The 25,971-nt window shown below is 43.1% G+C and overlaps 1 protein-coding gene across 6 annotated transcripts in view; it reads left to right on the plus strand.

The window, feature by feature from the left end:
* RASGRP1 (RAS guanyl releasing protein 1) overlaps positions 1-25,971 on the plus strand; it is a 79,956-nt gene that overhangs the window by 16,679 nt on the left and 37,306 nt on the right. The window contains exon 2 of one of the 6 annotated variants that reach the window (XM_064485753.1): positions 4,599-4,753. The exons of the other annotated variants lie outside the window; for them this stretch is intronic. The gene's annotated coding sequence lies outside the window, so the exon portion shown is untranslated. The remainder of the gene's footprint in view (positions 1-4,598; positions 4,754-25,971) is intronic. 6 annotated transcript variants of the gene reach the window in all.

Genomic DNA, 25,971 nt, shown 5'->3' on the forward strand with positions numbered 1-25,971 from the left:
TTCTGAGACTGAAAAAGTCTAGGAGAAGGTGTAATGGGGTCTCTGTCATGATGATGAATGTGAACTTGAATGTCCTTTAGGAATTTGTGTATTTTGAAAGAAAGTACTTTTGATCTATTTAAAGAGCCAATATCCTTAGGGTAGAGACTTAGGAAACCAACCAAATTTGAATCCATTTTTTCCTAAATTATTAACAGGCTGAATCTATATCGTTCTTACATAAATGTTCTTTTATTATGGTAAAATGTACATAACACAAGATTTACCACTTACATAGACTTTTTAAAAATTTCAGTGATAGTTAACTTTTATTTACTGTGAACAACAGTGTTTATAGTAATATATTACATATATATATTTTCATTTAATTCCCACTATTTTATAAGTTCTTTTATTTACAAAAATCTAACTAACTCAGCTCACATATTTCCTTTTTTTTCCAGTTTTTTTAGAAATAACTGACATACATCACTGTGTAAGTTTAAGGCGTGCAGCATGATGGCTTTACACGTATTATGAAATGACTCCTACGACAAGTTCAGCTAACATCCATCTTCTCATGTTCGTATTTACAAACATCTAACTGTGACTCAACTCTTATGTTTACTTTTTAAATTTTCATAACTGTAAACATTATTTATGTTCACTATAGAAAACAGAAAATACCGACTAGCAAAGAGGAGACAATTGCAGTCATCCATCCTACCACCAAAAACCACATCAGGCACTACGAGCATTGTTTGGTAGACCTTCCTAGATTCCCTTCTATGCATATTTACATGTACTACAATTGTAGTAACTTTTTAAATGGTAGATGCACTATAATGAACTCTTTGCTTTCCATAATTCACATTTTAAACAATTATGATCTTAAAGGCAATATTAGTATTTATACAGAGGTGTGCTAGCACACAGAGTTGCTGTTCCATCCTAAAATTGATTTAAAAAAATAATTCTGGCATAATCTCCACATATGAGACATAAAAGTGAAGGTTGCTTGGCAACTAAAATGATTCTAATGAGGAATTAAAGATATTACAAGATAGAAGAGTAGTTACTCATTTCTTTCCAATGCTAAATGCTAATTATGATAACCATGACTGATTATAGTTGTAATGAATGAAGGAAACCAAAAAAAAAAAAAAATGCTTCCATTAACTTCAAAGTCTAGAGGTGAGCTATTTTTAATGTATAGGGAAAGTCAGACAGGTTTTGTTCAAGAGAGGCTTTACTTTCAGAAACAATGGAAAAATCTTGTGTCTCTGTGACCTAAGAGAATCTTATAGCAACTGGGAAGGATACATAGTAGAAACACAAAGATGCTACAGTTTGGTACATCTGTGTTTCTTCTGTGGAGTAGAAGAGATGGTGGGCAGTGGTGTGGCTGTGTTGTCTACTTTGGCTTTTTTCCTGACTGATCGAGGGCCCTGGGGAGACTGCTGAGGTTCTTACCAAACTCCTCAAGCAGAAGATGCTGCCAAGATAGAGCTTGGATTGGAGGGACACTAGGGATTAATTGAAACGGACAGATGGAGTAGGGACCGGAGGCACCATTCATGAGGGGAAGGGAAAGTCAAGTTTGCCAGTTTTACAGTGAAGGACAGAGTCGAATAACCAGAGTAGTAAGGCAGTCAGGGCTGAAATCATTTAGGGGTTTCTGGGTTGGAGGAGCAAAGGTTGCTCTGACTGGCCCCTTCACTTATCTTTCTGAACCACTGTCCCCCAGGACTTGTTTTTATAATCTTGTGAACAGCCCCATTTCAAGAGGTGCATCCAGGACATTTAAGAAGCCAAGAAAAGTCCCAACATAATGATTTATGAGTCTGTTTGGTTCGTATATAGTTATGGTCTACAGGGCATCCTTAAAGCTGATGAGCACTTAATCATTTTGGTTAATTTTGCATTCACTTATTTAATGCCAAATGCATAGGGAGTTCTCATGCTCCCTCCTCAGCTCATTAGCAACATGGGTTCCAGATTTACTCCATCCAGCCTGCCTTGGTGGGTTTGCCATTTACCTCTACTCCCAGGTAGTTCAGGCCACACGGTGCATCAGTCACTCCAGCTTCTAATGCACCACTTCCCAGAAGATAGTTGTGGTTCCCTGACTCCCAGCTCTGTCTTCAGTCATTGCCAAGGCGGAGTTGAGCGCTGGGTGACTGGGGTTCACCTGACTGTTTGACACTGCTTCACATAAACCCTAAAGGAAGGGCTCCCCACGCTTTCTGTGCCTGTGGCTCCGGCACCCTTTCTGTCCTCAGTGGCTTATAGTCCTGTTCCCTGGCCAGCGGCCACTGACGTCTGCCTGAGAGGGACTTAGCATCAGTTAACTGAGAAAGTGCACCCTCAGAATTGCAAGAAAGATAGAGGAAGACCCTCTGGACTAAAAGCTACTTAAAGGATATTTCAACCAGTCATAATGTGTGAATCTTTTTCTAAAAATATACACATATTCATCATTATTATATAATTATTTGTATTTAGAAATGTGTGTGCTGACTGGATATCTGATGATGTGAAGGAATTACTATTGATTGCATGTTAGGCATGTTAATGATGCACTGGGGTTTTTTCTTTAGGCATTCTTACTTTATAAAATATATGCTGAAGTGATTATTGATGAAATACCATGTTTGGGATTTGCTTTAAAATAGTAAGGGAGGAGTGGGGAATAGATGGATCAGAACTGGCCATGTGCTGATCATTGTTGAAGCTGGATGAGTCCCTGGAGGTTCCTTACCTGCTTTTTGCCTACTGTGGTGTGTGCTTATAATTTTTCATAATGATATCTTAAAAAGGAAAGTGTTCTCAAACTTAAGAAAAATAAATTATTAAAAATTACAGAAGATACAAAGGAATCTAGCCTGATTTTCTTGGATGGTGAAATAGAGTGCTGTGTTTGTCTTAAAGAGGGAAGAGGAGAGTAAAGAATGAAAATAGGGGGCTTTGTTACATTACACACCACTGAAATAAACTTACTCATGTGCAGTACTTGACATCCCACGTCACATTCAGCCCATTCCCTGCTCAACGCTGAGATGTTAAATTCTTGGTGTCCAGAAAGACAGAAAAATAAAACTGCAAACTTTAATCTTCAATCCTACTATCAGAGGCAGGAGTTGGAGTTAAGTAAGTGAGAGAATGCAGTACTCTCCTCCCCACCCACTTCACACATGCACGCACGTGCACACAGTTTTGATCAGAGAAATGCCCTGGCCATGCTACATCTGAATCCCAATAAGGCAGTAAACAAATTACAGAGGAGTCCATGGGAGGCCACACAGCATCGTGGTCTTTGGAATCCTCTCCTGACTCTGCCATTTACCAAACGTTGGCCTTAGGCAAGTTATTTTACTGCAGTTTTCTCATCTAAAAAATGGATAATGATGGTGAAAACTTTCAAAGGTCATCTTAGTTTGGGTGAAAATTGAATGTTTGTCATAAGTTTGGGTTTTCTCAGAAGCTTATCCTGAGACAAGGATTTGAATACAAGTAATTTACTTTGAAAGATGATCTGAGTTAAAAACGGAGATGGCAGCTTATAAAAGGTGTGTTGTCAAGTGGGTCATTGCTCTGGAGTCAGGGTAGCGGACTTCAGAGCTGTCCTACCCCAGGCAAAGGAGCCTGGGGTATTTATACAGCAAGTTCCATCAGTCATTGGTTAAGGGCTGCTTCTACAGGGTATACGTCTCCAGTGTGTCTGGCCTGCTTTGCACACAGGTGGGGTTGGGAAGGGCCTCCAAAGGAAGCCCTCCGGCAGGTGGGCCGGGCATACACCACCAAGGGACAGCCTGAGGGTATATGGGCACTGATGGCTCCACTACAAAGTCAAAAAGTAAATGTTCGGTAAATGTTTAGATGGGCAAATATAGCTATATATAGATCCAGAGAGGCAGATTCAGAGCTGGTTAATAATTTTACTCAAAGTGTGTATATATACAGGCATGGGTATGGATGGATGTCATTCTGTAGGGATGGATGTCATTCTGTAGGTATGAATGCTTATGAGTGGCTATGGACATTTGCATCAGATTTAAACCCAATCTGTGTTTTTGTTAGACACATTGATGGAAATAATAAGCCCATCAGATGAAAATCAAAGTTCAGGAAGATCCATGAGGAGGGACAAAGAACTTTGACAGCACTTCAATAGGAATAAATGTCTTGCACTTAAGTTTAATAATATTGCTTCATATATATTCTGGATGGAGAAAAACTAGAATTGTCATTCTTATGAAAAATATCAAAGGATTTTATTTAGTAGACTGTAAATTCAGTATGAGCCAATAGTGCCAATGTGTCTTCTCAAAAAGTTAAAATAATCTGAGGTTGCATTAACAGAAATACACTTTCCAGGTTAAGGGACTAATACCCTGGTTGTGTTGAGGTCTAGTCCTAGTACTGGTGCGTAGTAACTTTGTGCCCTTAGCAAGTTTCTTAACATTTCTGAGACTCAGTTTCTATCAACATGGAAGTTAATACATATTCTTTGTATTGTTGTGAAGTAGATATCTTAGTAGAAAGAAAACATCTATGTAAAACATCAAAATACCATTATAGTAGGTACTTAAAAATACTAACAATCATTATTATTATAGACTTGAAAGTTGGTGTATTACTGCCACCACCCCAGATTAATAATGCAGATGGCCAAAAGCTCCAGAGTTGCATCATGGAGATATAAGATGGAGATACCTGGTTGGAATGGCTGTGTGAAAGAGTTACTGGATGTTGTCATACTAGACACAGGCAGGTATGAACCTAGTGGGTAATACTATAATTTTAAATTTTACGTGAATATGAGCAATACGAATAGGTGTTCAGTAAATAAGATCCAAAAAATAATTCTCTAATTTTTCAGAATGTTAGGGCAATGACAGAAATCCAGCATGAACTATCTTATGGAAGTAATTGAAGGAATACAGGTATTTTATATAACTGAAGCACGGGAGAAGTACGGGTTACCTATAGGCCTTGGGAGCAGCTGAAATTAGGGACTAGAGCACCATCAAGAGATTCCAGCTTGTATTTCTCTATCGCTGTCTCTCCTCTCTCTGACTTGCTTCTCTGTTTGTCAGCAAATCATTTTCTTGCACTGAAGATTTGTTTCCTCCCTGGATCAGGAATATAGCACAAACAGCTGCAAATCCTGTATCTCTATCCACTAGAGATTTAGTATTTTTTCTCAAGTGCAGTGAAAACGTTGCCAGGGAAGAACTTTGATTGGTTCAGATTGGAGTAGGTGGCTACTGCTTGAAACAATCAACTATGGCCACAGGAGTGGAGTAATTTACGAATGCAGCATTTCTCTCTAGAACCACATGATTGAATTTAGGGAAGGAATTTTTCCCAAAGGAATGCTGATGTTCTAGGCATGTTAAAAAATACCTGTCTATTACACCATGATCTCACCTAGCACTAGAGTAGAGGGTGTTATTAAATTTAGCTTTTAGTCTCTGGGTTTTAAGATAGGGATGGAAGGCCAGAAAGGAATGATACAGAAATAAAAATCTATGAGGATATAAGATGGCACCACCTAAAAAGAAGACAAATAAGTGGTTTTTTCTCTCTTCTTAGTCTTAACAGTATTAAGCACATGTATATCTTGATAATGTTAAGCATAGAAGAGTTCATGTGAGTTATTTACCTCCAAGAGGACAAATACAGTGTAAATGGATTAAAATGAAATTTTTAGAGAAAAAGAACTGCAACTTCCCATTGATAAAGATATTAAACATCAAAATAGGAATTTCTAGTTCTGGCCATAATGGATTATTGGGTATTGGAATTGTTTGTCTGCTGTGAATAAATTTAAAACAAATATAACATGTGAAGCAACTATTTTTAGGTATTAGAAAAGAGGACAGACTTGTGATGGTGGATAAAATGGAAAGAGATGAGGTAACCTCAAAACTCATCTTGGCTTTCTCCTGGAGGCACTTTACAAATTGCTGTACAGGGGACTAGAACTCAATTGCCTGGCAGAGGAAACAGAATTTGTGTTCATGCTGTCTGGGATGGCTAGAATTTGTGGAGTAGGGTACTGGAATGAAGGAATCTCCTTTAGTCTTTGGCCAAATACTAAACTATGTACAAATATGGGGAGACTCCATGCCACCAAATAGTTGCTGGGGGTCTGTGAGTCAGAGGAAGTCTTATAGTCTGGGAAATACCGCAGTTCAGAACCAGGAAGAATGGAGAGATACAACACCTGGGCATTCAGTCGGGACGTGAAAAAGACCACACCGTAGGAGTAGGGGTACTACAGTCTTAGAATAAGAGCTGCTCTTGAGCCACTCAAGCAAAGCCTAAATCCAAGCCTTGACAGGATTAGTTTAAGGGTCCGCTAAGTTAAATGCCTCTATAAAGGAACATGATCCAAATTCTCAACATTGTAGCCACAATGCCCAGGATGTAATATAAAATTACAAGACATTTTAAAAACCAGGAAAATATGACCCATAATCAGAAGGGAAAAAGTTATTAGTAGAAATGGACTCAGAGTTGACCCAAATGTTGGAATTAGTAAATAGGGAGTTTAAAACAGCGATTAGAAATATACTGAAGGACTTAAAGTAAGGTGAACAGAACAGTAAACTCAACAAAGAAATGAAAACAATGAAGGGAACCAAATGGAAATTCTAGAAGTGGGAAATAAAATATACCAAAAGGAAAAATTCACTAGATGGGCTTAACACTACATTGGATGCTAAAAAGGAAAAGATCACTGAATTTGAAGGCAAGTCAACATGTCAGAAAAAAGATTGGGGGGAAAAAACTGGAATTTCAGATGATGCAACTAGAGCTTATGTGGAAATGAAAGAACCTAGAATAGCCAAAACAATCTTGAAAAGAATGAATTTGGAAATTTTACACTACCTGATACGGAGATTTACTATAACCCTGCAACACTGAAGACCATAGACAAATACAGTTGACCCTTGAACAACATGGGTTTGAACTGCATGGATCCACTTACATGCAGATTTTTTCAGTAGTGTTTCATGGCTGGTTGAATCCACAGATGCAGAACCTCAAATACGGAGGAACTGTGTACAAGGAGGTCCAGCTATAAGTTACACATGGATTTTTGACAGCTCCGGGGGGTCGGCACCCCTAACTCCCAAGTTGTTCAAGGATCAGCTGTATATCAGTGGAACAGAATAATGAATTCAGGCATAAATCCACATATATGGGTAAATGATCTTCAACAAAGGCACCAAAGCAAGTCAGTGGAAAAGGAATATCCCTTCAACAAACGGTGATGGGGGGGTGGAGAGTATAGCTCAGTGGTAAAGTGTGTGCTTAGCATGCACGAGGTCCTGACTGAGTTCAATCCCCACTACCTCAATTAAAAATATAAATAAATAAATAAACAAACCTAATTGCCTCCCCCCATTAACAATTTTTTAAAAATTTCTTACTGGCGATGGAATAATTTATCTATGAAAAGAAAAAAGAACTGTGACCTGTATTTCACACCATGCACAAAAAAGAATTTGAAATGCATTAGAGACCCAAGCATAAAGTTAAAGCAGTAAGACTTCTAGACGGAAATACTGGGGAATATTTTTGCAAACTTAGGGTAGGTATTTTTTCTTAAATCTTTCTTTTATTGAAGTATATTTGATTTATAATATGAGTTTCAGGTGTACAAGGTAGCGATTGAACATTTTATAGATTATACTCCATTTTAAGTTATCATAAAATAATAGCTATATTATTGCGCTGTACAAGATATCCTTGTCACTTGCTTACTTCATACATGGTAGTTTGTATCTCTTATCCCCTACCCACATCTTGCCCTTCCCTACTTCCCTCTCCACATTCACTGGTAACCACTAGCTTGTTTTCTGTATCTGTGAGTCTGTTTCTCTTATATTCATTCATTTGTTTTATTTTTTAGATTGTGGAATGTAAGTGATAACATAGAGTATTTGTCTTTCTTTGACTTATTTCACTAAGCATCTAGGTCCATCCACATTGTTGCAAATGGCAGAATTTCATTCTTTTTATGGCTGAGAAATATTCCATTGTGTGTGTTGTGTGTGTGTATACATACACACACATATATATGAATACACACATATATACATATACCACGTCTTCTTCTCTATCCATTCATCTGTTGATGGACAGTTAAGTTGCTTCCATATCGTGGCTATTGTAAGTATTGCTGCTGTGAACATTGGGGTGTGTGTATCCTTTTGAACTGATGTTTTCATTTTGTTCAGATACCCAGAAGTGGGAATGCTGGATCATATGATAGTTCTATTTTTAGTTTTTTGAGGACCCTCCATAATGTTTTCCATTGTGGCTGCACCAGTTTACATTCCCACCAACAGTGTACAAGGGTTTCCTTTTCCCTACATTCTTGCCAACATTTATTGTTTGTAAGTGGTGCTGGGAAAACTGGACAGCTACATTAAAAGAATGAAATTAGAACATTTTTCTAATACCATATACATATTTAGGTCAAAGACCTAAATGTGAGACTGGAAATCCTAAAACTCATAGAAGAAAACATAGGCAGAACCCTCTTTGACATAAATTGTGGCAATATTTTTTTGCATCTGTCTCCTAAAGGAAAAGAAACAATAGCAAAAATAAACAAACGAGATCTAATTAAACTTAAAAGCTTTTGCACTGCAAAGCAAACCGTGGACAAAAAAAACAAAAAGAACCTTACTGATATATACATGCAAATAAACACACAAAAAAACCTCAACATCATTAGGTACTAGAAAATATGAATTATAGTCACAGTGAAACCCACCATATACCCATGGAAAAAGCTAAAATCAGAAAACTGACAGCACCAACTGTTGATAAGGATGTGAAGCATCTGAAACTCTTAAACATTATGAATGGGGTTGTAAGTTGATACAATCACTTTGGAAAACTGTTTAGCAGTTTCTTATAAATATGCACCTACCCTGTGGCCCATCAGTTCCACTCCTAGGCATTTATGCAAGAGGAAGGAAAATGTCCATGATATGACTTATATAAGAATGTCCATAGCAGCTTTTGCCAAAACTGGAAACAACCCAAATATCACTGAACCTCAGAATGAATAAACAATATGCTATTTGTACAGCAAAATACTTACCAGTAGAAAGGAATGAACTGCTGATGTAGTCAACACTGGTTAATCTGAAAAAACATTTTACTTTGTGAAAAAAGCATTACACAAAAAAAATACATACTGTATGATTCCAATATATGAAGTTCTAAGATAGGTAAAACTAATCTCTGATTTAAAAAATAAGAATAATGGCTTTATGGTGGAGTGGGGTTGGAGGAACTGACTGGGAAGATTAGGAAACTTACTGGGTCATAGAAATAAGGTCAATCTTGAGAGAGGTTTGGGTTATAAAGCATCAGAAAGCATCAAACTATACATTAAGATAAGTGCCTTTCTCTGTACCTCAGTAAGATAGAAAAGGTTTTTTTTTTTTTTTAAGTACCAAAATAGGCTACCAGCAAACTGGTAGAAGTTCCCTCTGTAGGAACTTTAAGTGATAGGAAATCTTTTCACAATCCATTCTCACGTGGTAGAGTTTGCTGGAAGGCAAAGCCAAGACTTTTCAAGGCCGACCAGATAACGAGTGAAGATGACTAACTTCCGTTTCATCCCTGCTTTAATCCTTTGGGTTCCTGTATGGTTGCGTGTGTTCAAGTATGTGAGGGCTGAAATCTGAGGAACAAAACGTCCAGTGACTCAGAAACCAGAGTCTCCTTCTGATGATCACTGGGCAGGGATAGGGAAAGAAATACCCTGAGAACATCCTTATTTAATCAGGTCACCTGCTGCTAGTGAAATACTCTTTGAGACACCCCCAAAACTAAAGAGGTGAAATGGCAAAGTGCTTGAAAGTTAACTCACAAGACCATGCTGGTGCTAAAGAGGGGTTCACTGAGATTTACCAAGAACCCACACATTTCATTTTAATTGTACTTCAAGTCTGTTCCAATTGTTTTACCAGAGTTGCTGACATACTATAAAATAACTAGTGTTCAACCCTGCTAAGGGTCCTTTCTGTGGCACAGATATTGTGAGCAGTAAAAGGCCCAAGAGTTGGATGATGGGAAAGGGAAAAAGACATGTTTTAATATCCTGGATAAAATGCCCCTGCCCAAACGAAGCAGAGCAGGGCCATCCCAGGGATTGAACTTTTGGTGCTTCTTCATTAATGCCCGGAAAGTGATAGACTCCAGTGGACACTTCCCTGGGCTCAGGTGCAGAGGGGAGAGAGAATACTGCCCAGACACCATAGGCAAAGACCCTTAATCAGCAGAGCCTGTGAGGGGCCCAGGAGAAGTGACATCTCTGTGTTGGAGAGTGTGAAGGGCCCTGGTCTCTGGCTTCAGGGATAAAACATCTCATCAGGATATGGCTCTGCAGGCCTGCGGGCGAGGGGAGCTTTGCTAATATGCAGCAGGAAGCTCCTTGTGGCCCAGATCAGGTACCTGTGAGCGTGGTCCTCTGGCTCACCCCAGACTGACTTATGTGCTCCTGGTTGTGCTTTACGAGTTAGAACTGACCAGTCCTCGTGAGGAGTCTGTAATGTTGGCATGAAATCACTGTTGGTTAAGTACTTCCCTGGCATCTAGCCCTGAAAACAACTAAAAGAACTCACCACTGATTTCTAAAATCGGGAACGTCTTCATGGGGCCATCTAGTAGCTGTAGACTCACCCCAGGGCGAGGAATAAAATAAGCTGTCTAAAGCAATCTGATCAGACTTGACTGACCATTATATTGCTGGAGAGATTTTTTTTATTAATACAAATTCTATGCCCACCTCTGAATATTTTGATGCAGTAGGTATGAGATTAGGCCTTGGGATCTACTTTGGGAGAGATTGGTTGGTTTATTTTTTGTTATGTCTTATTTTTAAGCTACCCAGGAGTTCTTGAAAAGTCCGTCAGGTTTAATATATTCATTTCCTTCTGGTTAAGCCTGAACGTATTCGTCCTAGGATGGAAAACCACTGGTTATTTCCCTGAAACTCTCCATTAACATTAAGGCCAGTTCACTAGAAAAAGAAAAAAATCACCCACTAATGCCCCAAATTTTACCTGTTATGATTTTTTTCATTATATTATCTCTTCTCAGAATTACAATTATTATGCAAACATGACTGGAAGAATCTGGAAGCCTCCAATACCTTAATAACACAGTTAGACCTTTCCTGTGGTTTCCGCAGGGACTCAGGTGTGCAGAAAGGTGGGAGGTAAAGGGGAAAACACAGCAGGTGGGGGAAGCATTGAAGGCCTTCTACTTCACAGTCAGCTCTAGACCCATCTTGAATGGCTAAGGGTTATAATTTTCCTTAAATCGCTAACATGATCAGGGACACACGTGCCAGCTGGTGCAAATGTGGGACCAAAGATAACAACGATGTTGACCCCACTGTGAACCAGCTCTTAGCCAAGCAGGTGAATCCAAAGCCTTGCCAACTTTCAGCTCCATCTGTGCTGACTTCTTGTATGTCTTGGGATCTGAATTGGTTTGAAAGTGGGTGACCCAGCATCCCTGGGACAGATCTGGGAAGCCGTGGAGTCCCTGCTCCCTTGTAATGGTGAGTGGCCCTCCGTATGGCTCCTTTGCTTCTAGAGCAGGCAGGGAAGGACGTTGGCAGGGCAGGAAATCGAGGGTTAAGATGCTAATGCTGGCAAAGTTAGGGAGGAAAAATAATAACTGCAAGTAACTGAGCTTCCTGAGAAACCGTAACATGAGTTGTGTTAGGCAAAAAACATTTATTTCATACTCTGATGTGGCCTCACCGTGGCAGCAGGTGTACACGCATTCACATGCACTGCACGCTCTCTAGCCTTCCCTTGGTTGCTATGCAGTTGGGGAAAGAGATGCAGGTAGAAATTAAAATCAGGTTCAAGGTTCTTTGGAAATGATCCACCTTGTAGGTTGTGGGCTTTAGGGCTCAGGTTGTAAGGCACAACCAGCTGATAGTCTTAAAAGATTAGTAGGTGAGTGGGTGTTGCTTTCCTCTTTCTGTAGACAGACCATCTGCTTTTGCAGAACTTTAAAGATCAGAATAAGGGCAGCTCCCACTTCAGTATGTGAGGTCCCCAACACTACGACCCTCGTCCCCGTTTCCACACTTCCTATTTACACATACTTTCTGATTCAACCAAACTGGACTTCACATCTTTTCCTGAATATACTTTTAACTCTCTCATCTCCAAGAGTAGAACTCACTTCTTCCCTCCTCCAGAATGCCCTTACTTCCACCTTAGTCTGTCAAGATTTGACCCCTCCTTCAAGGCCCGTTTCAAATGCTATCTCTTCGTGAAGTTTGAGCCATTTCTCCTAGCCAGATCCAGCCTTCCCTTTCCCCACACTGCCTTGGTGGTTTGTTTGTCCGGCCCTCCAGGCCCTCCTTGTGCCATGTTACAGCCAGACACTCTGGACACTCACTGGGACAGGACCTTGGGTATCTCTGCACCCCCCAGGCACAGGTCTCTTACAACAAAGACTCCTGGGCTTGTGATGGGAACATTTAAGCCTGGAACTCCAGCCCTGCCGCTGGTGGTGCTATTATCCACAGGTCAAGTGTTTCTCCAGGATGATATTCAAAATACTTAATAACCGGTATGACACAGGCCCCAGCAGTCCACACAGATGCCACCTTGACAGACCAAACATCAGTCCAATCTCTGTGCCTTTCTCATCTGTGAAGTGGGTCTGTCCCTCCCCACCTCACAAGGTTGTGATGGTCAAGTGAGACCAAGCATGCGGAAGAATTGTGTAAAGTGAAAAGCTCAGTGCTCGGGTGAGTCTGGCTGTTTAGTGGTCTTTCCAGTGCCATGTGGGGTTGGTGGCCCTGCCCTCAGCATTGCCTACTGCCCTGCTCTGCTTAGAGCAGGCTCCGGAGCTGACCCGGGAGGTGCTGATCGGTTGAGCGGGACATGACAGATCAAAGAAATCGTGGCATTAGCCTAGTAAATCCCACGGAAACTCAGGCTATCAGCTTCAGTCCCTGAAACTGTTAATTTTTCAGTGGGTAGGTTTGGAAATTCTTATCAAGATCAAAAGCCAGGAAGGCTCTCTGAAATGTAGTCTGAGCTTTGCTCACTTGAGACTTGTTCTATTGCACCATGATCTTAAAGTTCAGAATCTTAAAGACATCCAGGAATCTTTGTCACTGTGTTGAGGGGCTGCTCTGTCTAGATTTGTACATGGAATTAAATGCCAGTGGTAATAACACAGATTGAAAGAAGAGCCTAAATCTTAGGTCCTGCTTTCTCTTTGTAATTCTTTATTCTTCTATTTGCCCTTTCTTCTTAAAAACTGATATTCCCTTACCATTACTTCCCTGCATCCTCTCACATCTCCAGACCCTAGGAACACAAATTCCTCCAAAGACATTTAACTCTTCTAATAAGTGCCCCTAATAAGTGCGCAGCTACAGTGTTGTCTTTGTCTTTATCATTTGCTGCTAGTTGATGTCTGTTGTCTCATAGGACACTCCCCCCTATTCTGAGGTTTTGCTTTCTGAAGTTTCTGTTACCCACGATCAACCGCAGTCTGATCATATTAAATAAAAAATTCCAGAAATAAACCATGCATTGGTTGTAAATGGCACTCCATTCTGAGTGTCATGATGAAATCTCACATGGTCCTGCTTCATCCTGCCCGGGATATAAATCGTCCAGCAGATCCACCCCGTAGACTCTGCCCACTCGTTAGTATAGGAAAAAACATATGTGATGTATATAGGGTTTGGCACTATCTTTGGTTTCAGGCATCCACTGGGGCTGTGGGGACATATTCCCCGTGTCCCCCATGGATAAGGGGGGGACTGCTGTACTGTGATTTAGGTGAAAGAAATGGCTCAGTTGTAATGTGCACAGCGGGGGAGCGGAAACTGCAAGGAACTGACCAGAAGTTGACACACCCTTGTCATCCTTGGAGGATCCCCATGTTGAAGGCAGTGCCTGACCACCATAAACTAAAGCCCCAGGCTCAGAATGTGGAAGTAACCAGAACAGTGATTTGTAGCCCCTTCTTGCCACTTCCTAGCTGTCAGACTACTGATAGGTTATTTTACCTCCCTTGAGTGTTTCTTCATGTGTGAAGCAGAGCAGTGTCTCCCCTGCAGAGCTGTGGTAAAAATCAGAGTATCTGTCATGTGGCTGTTCAGACGGGCTGTCATGTGCCCGTCTCAGTCTGGCAGTACCATATTGTGGTTGGACCAGCCCATGTGATTCTTCTTACTATGATTGCAAGACGCCGTTCAGCAATAACCATCAGGAAACTTAAAGTTTATTACTTACAAGACCTAGAAATTATACTGCACCCCTGGGGCTGCACAGCAAGGTCTCGGGGAGGGGGCAGAGAGAAGGGGAGGGGGTGTGCTGGCCTGGGGCTCTGCATGTATTGGGGTCAAGGATGGGGGTTAGGGTTTGATGGGCTCAGTTTTTCCTGGTGAATTTAAAACATAGGGGCAGGAATTTAAAGCACGAAGAGAGAAAAAAACAAGTAGCCCAGTGGTCAGTTATTGAAATCAAACAAGATCTCTAAAACAAAGGAGGCTTAGTGCGGGGAGGAGACCTGGCTCTTTATCTAGTCTGTGGCTGCCAGTGTGTTTATTTGAGAGAGAGCCACCTTTGAAGGATGACCTTTGAAATGGATGCCTCAGCAGTCAAAGCTTAGGTCAGGCACTGACACTACAAAAAAGAAAACACAAATATAACTGTCAGGGCTTGTACTACAGCGGCCCAGCCTGCCTGTGCACAGGGGCACCTCGGATGCTCAGGACCTGCACAGGTACGCTGGCGCCAGAAGCCCTCCCCAGCTGAGAAGGAAAGGATGTGCCTTTAACCTGCACAGCTCAGAATGAGCAGCAGTGGGATACAGTGGGAGGGCAGGGCTCTGGTCAGAAGACCTGAACTCAGGTAGGCACTCATCACATGTGTGACTTTAGGCAGCTCACCTCGCCTTACTCCATTTCCTCATCTATAAAATGTAAAAATAATACTCATCCCACAGGGTTGGTGTGAGGCTCAACGTGCGAGGAGAGGGCGGTCGGTGAGAAAGCTTACTAATCAGTGACGTTGTTAGGGCCCCCGCAGTGGAGCGAGGTCCTGCGTGCTACGTGACCACCGTCAGGCAGCCTAGATACTTGGGACCTGCCCATCAGCCAGATACCTCAGTGGTTTGGACTCAGTTCAGGACCTTGTTCTCCCCAAAAGATATCAAAGCGCTTTCCTTATCTTGACTGATCTTGTGATTGTCTGTCTGCTGGGAGGGATGGAGGCAAGGTATCATCAAGCTCTTATTTCTGTAAATGAGCAAACTGAGGATTGGAATGACAGAGTTATCCCAGGGTGAGGCAGCCTATGTTCAGATCCCTGGTCTGCCACTTACTAGCTAAACTCAGGGAAGTTACCTTACCCCCTTTTCGCCTGTTTCTTCACCTATCAGATGACAGTACCACCAGCCTCGTAGAGTTAATGCATATGGACTCTTGGTATCGTGCCCAGTACACAGGAGACACTCCGTGTGTGTTTAACAAAAAGAGAACAAGAGAGCTACTGAGAGACAGACAGGCAGACAGACAGGGAGAGTCAGGCTAAACTTTGGATGTAGTTCATGTCCTCTAGTCAGATGCCATATTTCCTCCTGCAATACCAAGTATTCTCCTGCCTCTTCCGTTTCCAGTTGGTATCAACCTTGTGAGTTGCAAAGTTGCCATTTTGCTATTTCTGTACGACAGTGATAGAGCTCCAGTTCATGACATGGGCTGTTTTGAAACACCTTCTCCTGAGTAGAGGGCATTTTTTTCTCCTTTCCTTCAATTAATAAGAGATTCCTTTAAAAAAAATTTTTTTTAATTTTTAATTTTTTAATTGAAGTATAGTCAGTTTACAATATTGTGTCAATTTCTGGTGTGCAGCATAATGTTTCACTCATGCGTACACATAACATATATTCCTTTTCATATTCTTTTTCATTACAGGTTACTACAAGACATTGAATATAGTTCCCTGTGCTGTACTGACTTATTGTTTATCTATTTTGTATATAGTAGTTAGTATCTGCAAATCTTGAACACCCAATTTATCCCTTCCTACCCCCTACCCCCCTGGTAACCATAAGTTTGTTTTCTATGTGAGTCTGTTTCTGTTTTATAAGTTAAGTTCATTTGTGTCATTTTTTTAGATTCCACATATAAGTGCTATCATATGATATTCTTCTTTCTCTTTCTGGCTTACTTTACTTGGAAATGACGATCTCCAGGTCCATCCATGTTGCTGCAAATGGCATTATTTTAATAAGAGAGTCCTCATCCACCTGTGAAGTTCTCTCTCTGAGTCCTTCCCCAGGTCTCCATGCAGATCTCTCTCTCTAGCAACTCAGTAAAGCTTAGGAAATCTTTTTTTCTTGAGGATCTGAGGGGCAGGTGCACTTCAAATCTAGTATTAGAGAGAAGGTGGGAAGGCCCCCACTTACTCTGCCATAGAGTGGGACCATGCTCGTGTCCAGTCTCATTGGCACAGGCCATGTGACACACCACAGTGAACAGCCCCACTCCGAGTTATGGTTATAATGAAGTATTTCATGAAAAATCATCATGCCACTCTGGAGTGGCCAAAGACCAATAGGATCAAAGACAAAAATAGAATAGTGTTCCAAATCCAGCAAGAGAAATAAGAACATGTCACAACTGTTCCAGTGCTTCACAGTTTACTAAGCATTTTTCTGTATTTAAACATAATCTCCTCATAACTGCGACCAAAGAAGGGATGCAGAGGCTTTCAGAATAACTTCTATCTGATTACAAAAGACGTTCCTCAGTTCCTTTTACCACACGTGGTGGCATGATGATACTACTCTTTGTCCAGGCCCGTTCACTGCAGACGACTGTGCGCCAAGGACAGTTTCCGTGGTGAAAGCACAGTGTGTGGTGAGACTGAACTGGGTGCAGTGCTATTTTATGTCGATGTACACGGATTGCTCAGCCCCGTTGTGCACTGGAACGAGGTTATCTAGGCGTCCAGGTCTGCTAGGATCAAGTCGATACTGAGAAAAACTTTCTGAAGGAGGCTGAGTACGTGGCTAACCAGTAAGTCTTAGACAGGCCTTATATTATTTCACTGGGTCATTTTTGAAAAAGTTCCCTGATGCTTCTTAGCACCTATTCAGCTTGTCAACAAATACGCAGCAAGGCCCAGAATTTAACAGATGGAATCGCAGGGATTGGAACGCGCTCCAGTAAGCACGGGGAGAGCCAGTGCTGCCCCAGATTCCCTCCTCTGCTGTGTCTGTGTCTTTGTCTTGGGTCCAAGTCCCCTGGGCTGGCCTCCCTCCAGCCACCTGCTGTAACTCTGTGTCCACAGGAAGCCGAGACGGGGCCCCGTGGCCCGCCTGCCCCCTGCCAGGCACATTCCTGTGACGCTGTAGAGGGAACGGACTCTGTGTGAGCCAAGTAGGCTGCATTGACAGCAGCTCACCAAGGAATCAAATCACAGCTTCTCTACCCAGCCGGATAATTCGGTTGTTCCCAGGGACTTTGATGGGCCCTGGAGAAGCAGCTGCCTGCCCGTGGTGTTCAGCTGGTGCTGCCTTCCAACAACGGCTCTTAAAGTTTGAGGTCATGGCTTCATCCCAGAGTTGATCACTGGATCTGCCCAGCACCTGTCCACCTCCTCCCACTCCCTTGTTTTTTAGTGCCAGCCCAGCCCCCTGAGCTCCACTTTCAGGACTGTGTCCAATTTGCAGAACCCAAGAGGACAGCTTCCCTCATGACTTCTCAGACCTTGATTCTTGAGACGTGACAGGTCCAGACTGAGGCTGCAGTCCCTAAGAAAGGCCACTGCCTTGCTCAGCAGAGGCAATAGAGCTAAAAGCTCTTTTTCACTTTAGGCAATTCGTGCGCTTGGGTAGACGTTTATAGATTGCAGTCGCTCATCCAAAAAAATCTAGGTCATCCTTTACATAGAGCTTCACGCTTCAGAAGGAAAGCTGTGCCCAGGGAGGACCGTTCCCGATGCTGCCTGGTTTAGCTGGGGAGCGGAGCATCTGTTGCAGGGAGAGGAAGAGGTGGGCCACATGGGGGCGGGGGGCTGTGAGCTCTCCGGAGACTGGGCGTTTTTACCCACGTGGCCATTGGCCAAGGGTCTCTGGGGTCTGGTCATCCTAGCTAAACAGCACCAGTAATGGCTGCCTCATGTTGATGTCATGAGAAGTGGTGGGTTTTTGGATTCGAGTCTCCAGGGAGACTTTTAGAGTCTGTACCATGCTTACAGTGAGAAAGACAAGGTTGGGCTGTGGGTGTAGGGCTTCTTGGGGAGAAAAAGGGACTTGGGCGTGGGCAAGGGGCTTGGCCTTGCAGCGCGGATGGCTGAAAGTCAGTTCTTCCCACTGTAACTAGTATTCACCCCACTCACCTCATCTCCGGAGGAGGGGTAGATACCAAGGAAGGAGCCCCGGGCTGGGGCCAGAGGGGCCGTTCCTGTCCAGGAGCCTCCACTCACCAGCCCTGTGACCATGGCCAATGCACAATACCTCGGTGTCCTCATCTTTAAAACTGAGCCCATGGTTCCTCCTACTGCCACATGGTGCTGCACCACTCAGATGCTCAGCACGGGTGATTCTGTCTGTTGAACCTCAGTGCTCTAAAAACAGTGTTGTTCTCAGGTGTTCTTATCCAAGGAGAGTAGTGGCTCTCCAGCCCCTGGGGGCTTCAGGGACGGCTAGTGTGTGCACGTTTCATACACGTACACGCCTGTGGGTATGGAGATGGTGTGCAACTTGCATGCGTGCCCTACCTCCCACTCCACCTCCCCGGTCCTGCACGATGGTGAATAAATCCCAACAGCATGAAAGGAGCGAGTACGGTCCCTTTTCCTCACCAGGTGCCTCCAGGTTGGCCTCTTTGGGACAGGAGTGGATAGAAACCTGATTAGACCAAAACCCCTTTATGTAGGAGTTGACTGACCAGGTTTTTCCCCTTCTGTGTGTCCCTGGCCTTGGCTGTCATCACCCCAGAGAGAAGAGGTGAGCCAGATTAGCCATTCCCCACTTTGGTAAGACCCTGTGTAAAGGCCTGTTGCGGAAGTTTGAAATCATAGGTCTTGTTTAAATTGAGGCTGCGTATCATACACGTCGGGGTGTCCCCAGCCAGTGCAAATGCATGCTTAAAGACTAATTGTAGCCAAGCTATTCAGAACTCCTGGGCCCTTTGCTGGGCAAGGGGAGAGAAAAATATTCCAACGAGACCTACATTTCCTCACTCACACGGCAGGCTCCCCGGCGTGGGTCCGGGAGTGATATACCAGGTTTTCCCAGAGGGAGCTGGAGCAGGGCTGGATTCCGGAGGACCTGGGAGCTTCCCTTCTCCCAAATTCTCCCCTGTCATTAAAGTATTCACCCTTGGGTTAGAGCACTAGCCTGCCAAGACGTCGCTGTTGGGAATCAGGCAATCTCTGAGAGGACCCACCCTTGATCGGGACTAACTGGCCAGTCACCAGGAGAAGCCTAGAGCGCACGAGGTTAGGAGTGAGGCAAGGAAGAAAGCGGGTCCAGCGACTTCATGTTGGTGGCTTGGAATTGGCCGTAGCATTTACACCACAGAAACCTGCATACGCTACAAAGCCAGGTCCCCCTCAGCCGCAGGAGAGCTGCTGTTCAAACGCTCACCGGCACACCCCTGGCAGTTCACACGCTGGCTCACACACTTCCCCTGTGAAGCAAGGCTCCATCCTTAGCAGATCACTTACTTTCTCCTGATGGTTTTCTTCCCCCCAGTCTTGAGGGGCCAGAGACCAAAAAAAAAAAAAGAAAAAAGATTCTGGCCGTGCCAATGCGTGTTTTAAGCTGCTCAGGTGGCAGAGTTCAAAAGACGTCTGTGTCGCCACGCTCTTTTCTTCACATCCACTTCCTGCCCCAGCTGCAACAGTTAGCACTGAAAAAACAACCGACCAAACAACGACAGCAAACTAGTGAACCTATTTTCAGCTTGTCAGTTTTTCCACACTCTCCAAACAAGATTTATTGAGTGTGATAGTCTTGCTGTCAAGTAGGTTTTATTTCTTTGGAACACTTATTGCATCGTAATACATTCACAACTCTGTGTGTACCTGTCAGGGTCGGCCTGCACCCAGTCTCTCCTGTTTCTGGAGATGTTCACCTCCGCTAGCAGCTGCAGCCCTGCCCCTGTGGTTCTCTGACACCAGCTCTCCCGTTAGCGTTTTCTGGCCCCTAATTTTGACACATCTGTTATTTTGTGTGACGTCCCCCAGTGCTGACCACTTGCTTACCCTCAGTATACCAATTTCTGACGTTCTGCCTTTGGTATACTCAAAACCCCTTCACACACCAAGGGATTTCTATGGAAACTAATACAAAGGGGAAGAGAAGACTCTGTTCTGGAGTTTCTTTGGTGTTGGACATGTTCTGTTCCCGCCTCCCGGCAAGTCATTTCTGCCCCGTGCCCCAGACAAGCCTTCACTGTGGGACAGCTTCCCCCACCCCCAGCCCTCGTCAGCAAGGAGCAGGCAGGAATGCAGCCCTGTGCAGGCTTGCTCTCAGGACCCATGTCATCATCGGGGAGCAGGCCGTCACTCTTGGAGGCAAGTGTATTACTTAAGATTAAACCCCAGAAAAGAAGAAAAGAGCCTACAGGCCGGTTGAGAGGCGGAGGGCTGGACCACCTCACTGCAGGTATCGAGACGTGCTTCCTGGGTCACCACGGCTGCAGAGGGTCTGCCTTCCTCTGAGCTTCGCCACCGTTCCGCATGGTCTCCACAGGTTTCACTTTTAACACTTACTGCTTGATATTATGAGGTATCCTGGGTGTGTTAGTGCCCAACTAGATTGTGAGCTCCTCAGTGACGGGGGTTTCTTAGAGCTCTTTGTATCTCCTTTGGTACCTACGACAGTGCCTTGCACAGAGAAGGTGAATTATAAGATGTTTTTCATTGAAACAGAAAGAAAGTTGCTCTGTAGAGTAGTTAGAGAGCTGTGTCCTCTCTTTCGAAGGGTACAAGTAAAAGGAAAGAGGCGAGACAACCAGTTACCTGTGATGCCTTTAGGAAGAAATGTGCATTGGATAGAAGGCTGAGGTAGAAGATATTTAAAGTCTTTCCCACCCCCAGATTCTGTGATTCCGTGTAGGGTAGCTGTTGCCAGCACTGAGTCTAGTGATGGGAGACCAATCGTTGGCTTGTAGAGTTGACTCTCGAGAAGTCACACAGCTTTTCTGTTTGCTCTGTGGAGCAAATGGTCCACAGATCGGGTGGCTCTTTGACTAGCTGACTTCTCCAGCAGCTAACATGACTCCCCAGGTGGAGTGAGAGAGTGTGCAAAATTGGCATTTTTGTCCCACTGAGGTTTCAGCCCTTAAAGAAATCTTCCCCTGAAGTATAAGGAGAAGCAGATGGTAATGAGAAAATGTGCACATTTTATTATTCACTGCACATTTTTCTTATTAGAATTTTTAGTATGACACCCTGCGTTTCTAAAAGCCTAAAGCTGCAAACAAAATGAAATTATTCACTGAAATATTTAAATCAGCTTACAGCAGTTATATCAAATTAGCCAAATAAAATCCAGCAGCACGTAAGGTAGATTGTCCCAGCCACCCACTTTGAAGTCCACTTTTAAAGGGAAGCTCTTCCCCTCAAGAAGGAAGAGGCACTGCCCTGTGAGATGAGGGCGGGCGGGAGAGCATCCTTGACGAGGTCACATGGAAGCTGAAGGTTGCGCTGGGGAGAGGTGGTGGCGGGAGTGAAGGCATGTGAACACACCAAGACAGTCTCATGTGGGAAAAGGGGTGCTGAGGAGGGAGTTGTGGTCCGAGGTGCAGAGATGCTTCTTCCCTCATCCATCTCTGCCTCACTTTGCTGTGTGAGTCATCCCCTCCTGGCCTTACCATTTGCCAGCCCACACTCCCACAGAGACATGTGAGGATTAGCAAGCCGCTGGGGTAGGGGGGTGGACCGCCACAGAACTCTGTGGAAGAGGGGGTGACTACGCCTGTGAATCTTAGGCACAGCACCCTTCTTATTTTCAAGGCAACTTGAATGGTCAATATCAGTCCACCGAGGCACACAGGAGTTTTTCAGGAATCATCAGATGCAAAAGCTGTTCTTCCAAATGTACACTGGTTCCAATCCAGTATCCTGGTGGCATCTCTTAGACTTGTAGCCCTTAGGACTGGAAGAGATCTTAAAGCCCATCTCCTCTAGCCTCCTTCCTCCATTTAATACTTGAATTCCCTATCCCGACAAGTGGTCATGCAGTGTAGTGGAAAGAGCTGGGGTTCCAGAATCAAAGAGACCAGGAGCCACATCCTAGCTCCTCCACCCATCGTATCTTTGACCTAGAACAAATGATCTAACCTCTCTATGCTTTGATTTCCTCAGCTATAAATTATAAGCAGTACCAACATTGAAGTTGTTGTGAGAATTAGAAATAACATTGTTAAAGTGCTTAGCATAGCCCCTGGTATTTAGAAGGACTTCAGTCAGTGACAGCTGCTATGCCAGTTACAATGGTGTAATTGTGTCCCTCCCCAGCCTCCTCTTGAATACTTCTGTGATGGGGATACTTCTATTGTTGGGTAGTCTTAATGGTTAGAATTTTCTACTATCTGTTGTGCCCAGTTCTCTTTCCTATAACTTCTTCTATTCATCTTCTCTGGTTCTGCCACTTCTGGCCCTGCAGAACAAGTCTAAACCTTCTCCCAATAATAACACTACAAATATTTGAAGGTAACTTCAGTATTTCTCCTGAGCCTTCTCCACGGGAAACCTATTTGTTCCTTGAATCTTTCCATATGTGACTTGGTTTTGATCTCGCCCAGGACACTTCTAAGCCCCTTTCTGTAGTATATGAGCTTCTACGGAAAGATGCTAGCCAGCCACAGGGAAGATAGCAAGTCTTAGGTTCCGTCCACACTCAGTAAGTCTGACTGCATCCATAGCTCCTATGAACATTCCAGTGCATACCCTGCAAATGTATTTCAGTTTCTCCTCCTTTTTACCGTAGTGTACAGGAACACGAACAGTATGCAAGGAAAAGTGTGTTATAAAAACTGTATTGTCAGTGCTTAATTGAAAAGTTACACTCCCCTAATTGTGGTAGATTTGATTGCATTATTGCTCCCCAACTGCCGGTTTTTACCTTCTGTGCGTCAGTGAACTTTTCCAGTTGACTCTGAGGGTCCTGCTCTTTGATTTGAGATTCAGCAGTGACTGTCTTTGGCCGACAGAATAAAGCAGAAGTGACAGCCTGCAAGCTCCAAGCCTAGGACTAAAGGGCCTTGGATACTCACAGTTGTGCTACAGGGCCCTGCCATCACCACGAGAAGAACATTCCCCCAGCTGGCCCACTGGTCCAGGAAAGCGAGGTGGGGTGGCATGTAGACTAGAATCCCCACCAAAGCCCAGCCAGTGTCAGCCAACCCCCAGCCAACTCACAGACACTTGAGGGGAAAAAATTTACTGTTTTCAGTCATTGAATTTGGGGGTGGTTTGTTATGCAGAATTTTGGTGGCAAGAGATAAATATTCCAGAAATTATGTAGGTCAGAAAACATAGAGATAGCAGGAGTAACCCTACTTCACCAGCGTATAAGCTTGGAATAATGAAAGATTTACAGAACTACAACAGGCTGGATGAATACTTCATAAAAATGATTTATCAAATTGTAATTTTCTTTCTTTTATAAACTGTGTCGGAGGAGAAAATAAGGATGTATATGATACATCATTAATGAAATAACTAATGAAAAAAGCAAACTCAGTATCCAAAGATGCATGAAAAGTTAAGGGGTCCCCTGTTTGGTATAGTTCACTCAATTACTCATCTGGTGTTTAATGAGTAAGTATCATGTATCAACACTGTTCTAGACCCTGGAGATATGGTTGTGGGAAAAACAGACAAGGTCAGGTCTCATGAAGCTTATATTCTAGTGGAGACTCAGAAAATAAAAATTAAACAAACAAAAAAAGATAACTTTATATCATTGATAAGTGCTGTGAAGAAACTCAGGCAGGGTCATGGCCACCTTAGGTAGTTTAAGGAAGATCTTTCTGAGGATGTGACATTGAAACTAGACTAAATGACATGAATGGGCCAAGGGAAGGAAGACCACATTGAAGGAAATAACAACTGCAAAGGCCAGGAGGTAGGAATGAGCTTGGAGGGTTTGAGGTATAAATAGAGGTGTCGAGAGGAGTCACATGGTATGAGATGATGTGGGAGATATTAAAAGGGGCCAGAACATGTAGAACTCTGTTGGCCATGGTGAGGAACTGGTGTTTTATTTCAAGGGTAATGGAATACATTACAGTTTATTAAACACATGACCTAATTTATGGGTTTTAGGAGCTCACTCTTGGCTGCTGTATAGAGAATGGATTATGGGTAGGTGGGCAAGAGTGAAAGCAAGAAGGTCAGTTAGGTCATCGTGGTCATGGCTACCACCAGTATGATGGCAGGGATGGGGGAAATGGAGAGGTTTGAGATATGTTTTGAAAGTAGAATCAAGATTTGCTCATGGATTGGGTGGGAGAAAGAGTGAGAAATGGAGGATGACTCCTAGGTTTTATGTTTGGATAACTGAGAGGGTTATTCATGGAACCTTTTCCTGAGATGAGGAAGAATGGCGGAGAAATGAATTGGCAGGAGGGAGAAGTCAAGAGTTTCGTTTGGATGAGTTAAGTTTGAAATTAGACATCTTTGTGGATTTACCAAAAAGGATGTTGGACATATGAATTCAGTACTCGGGGCTAAAGATGTATGTTGGGCAGTCGTGCACATGTCGATGGTATTTTAGCCAAAGGACTAGATGAGTTCACCTACCTAGAAAAAAGAAGTTAATTTTTTTTTAATTTTAAACCTAAGAAGTTTTAAATTTTAAAAATTGTTAGAAAAAAGAAGTGGGAGGCTAAGCCATAGAGCACAGTGACATTTAAAAGCTTAGCAAAGGAAGAGGAGACAGAAGAAGAGACTGAGAAGGAAGCTGAGAGAGCGTGATGTCGTGGAACATGCCAAGAGAAGAGCGTGTTCCAAGAGAGGGAGTTGTCAACTTGGGTTGGGTTGGGTTGGGCTGGATGCAACTTGAGTCTCTAAGATGAGGACAGAGGAATAAAACGCTTGGATTTTGCAATGCAGACCTGGTTGGTGACCTTGAAAATAAAACATTTAGGGAATAATAGAGGTAGAAGTCAAATGGAATGATTAGAAATGAATGGGCGGTGAGGAATTGATGACAGTGAGGTTTTGCTAAAAAGGGGAACAGAATGGAGAGGTTGCTAAAGAGGATGAGAGTTGAAGGTTTTGTTTTATTTCATTTGGTTTTGGTAGGAGATTCTGGGACATGTTTGAATTCAAATGGCAGTAAACCAAAAGAGAGAGAGAGAGAAGTTGATATTGGTGGAGAGAAAGTAGACAAAGACAGTGCCAATGTCCTTAAGAAAAAAAGGAGACCCAAAGCTCAGTGAAAGTGTTGGCCTCTGAAGTGCCTTCTCTGGTAACAGAGGAAGGTAGGCAGTAAGAGTAATAGAATGCGGGTACATTGGTGGGTTTGGTGATGGGAGTTCGCTTATATTTTCTCAATGAACTATGACTTTAGGTAATCATTTGAGAATGAGCCAGGACTTCTGAATCCCAAGCCTGAATGCACTATGTCCTTCATTTACCATGTGGTACACTTGGAAAGAATGAAAATGACAACCCCTTTTGTATAATGTATTTTGAAGAGCTGTCAAATGAAAAACAACACATTTGTATTCTTTCATTTGATATTTTCTCCCGAATCATGCACGTTCCCAGCAGGGAACAGAAGTCACATGGTTTGTTGAAATGATGACATTTTAATGACAGGGAACTACTTACAGGGAGTGGGATTGAGAAATACTGCACCCAGAGACTATCAACAGCCAGAAGTCATAACCACCCTTAGGACCAAAGAGTCAAGGCAGTTTAATAGTACTAG

This window comes from Camelus dromedarius, chromosome 5 (genome assembly GCF_036321535.1).
Source record: "Camelus dromedarius isolate mCamDro1 chromosome 5, mCamDro1.pat, whole genome shotgun sequence".
Taxonomy (NCBI): Eukaryota; Metazoa; Chordata; class Mammalia; order Artiodactyla; family Camelidae; genus Camelus; species Camelus dromedarius.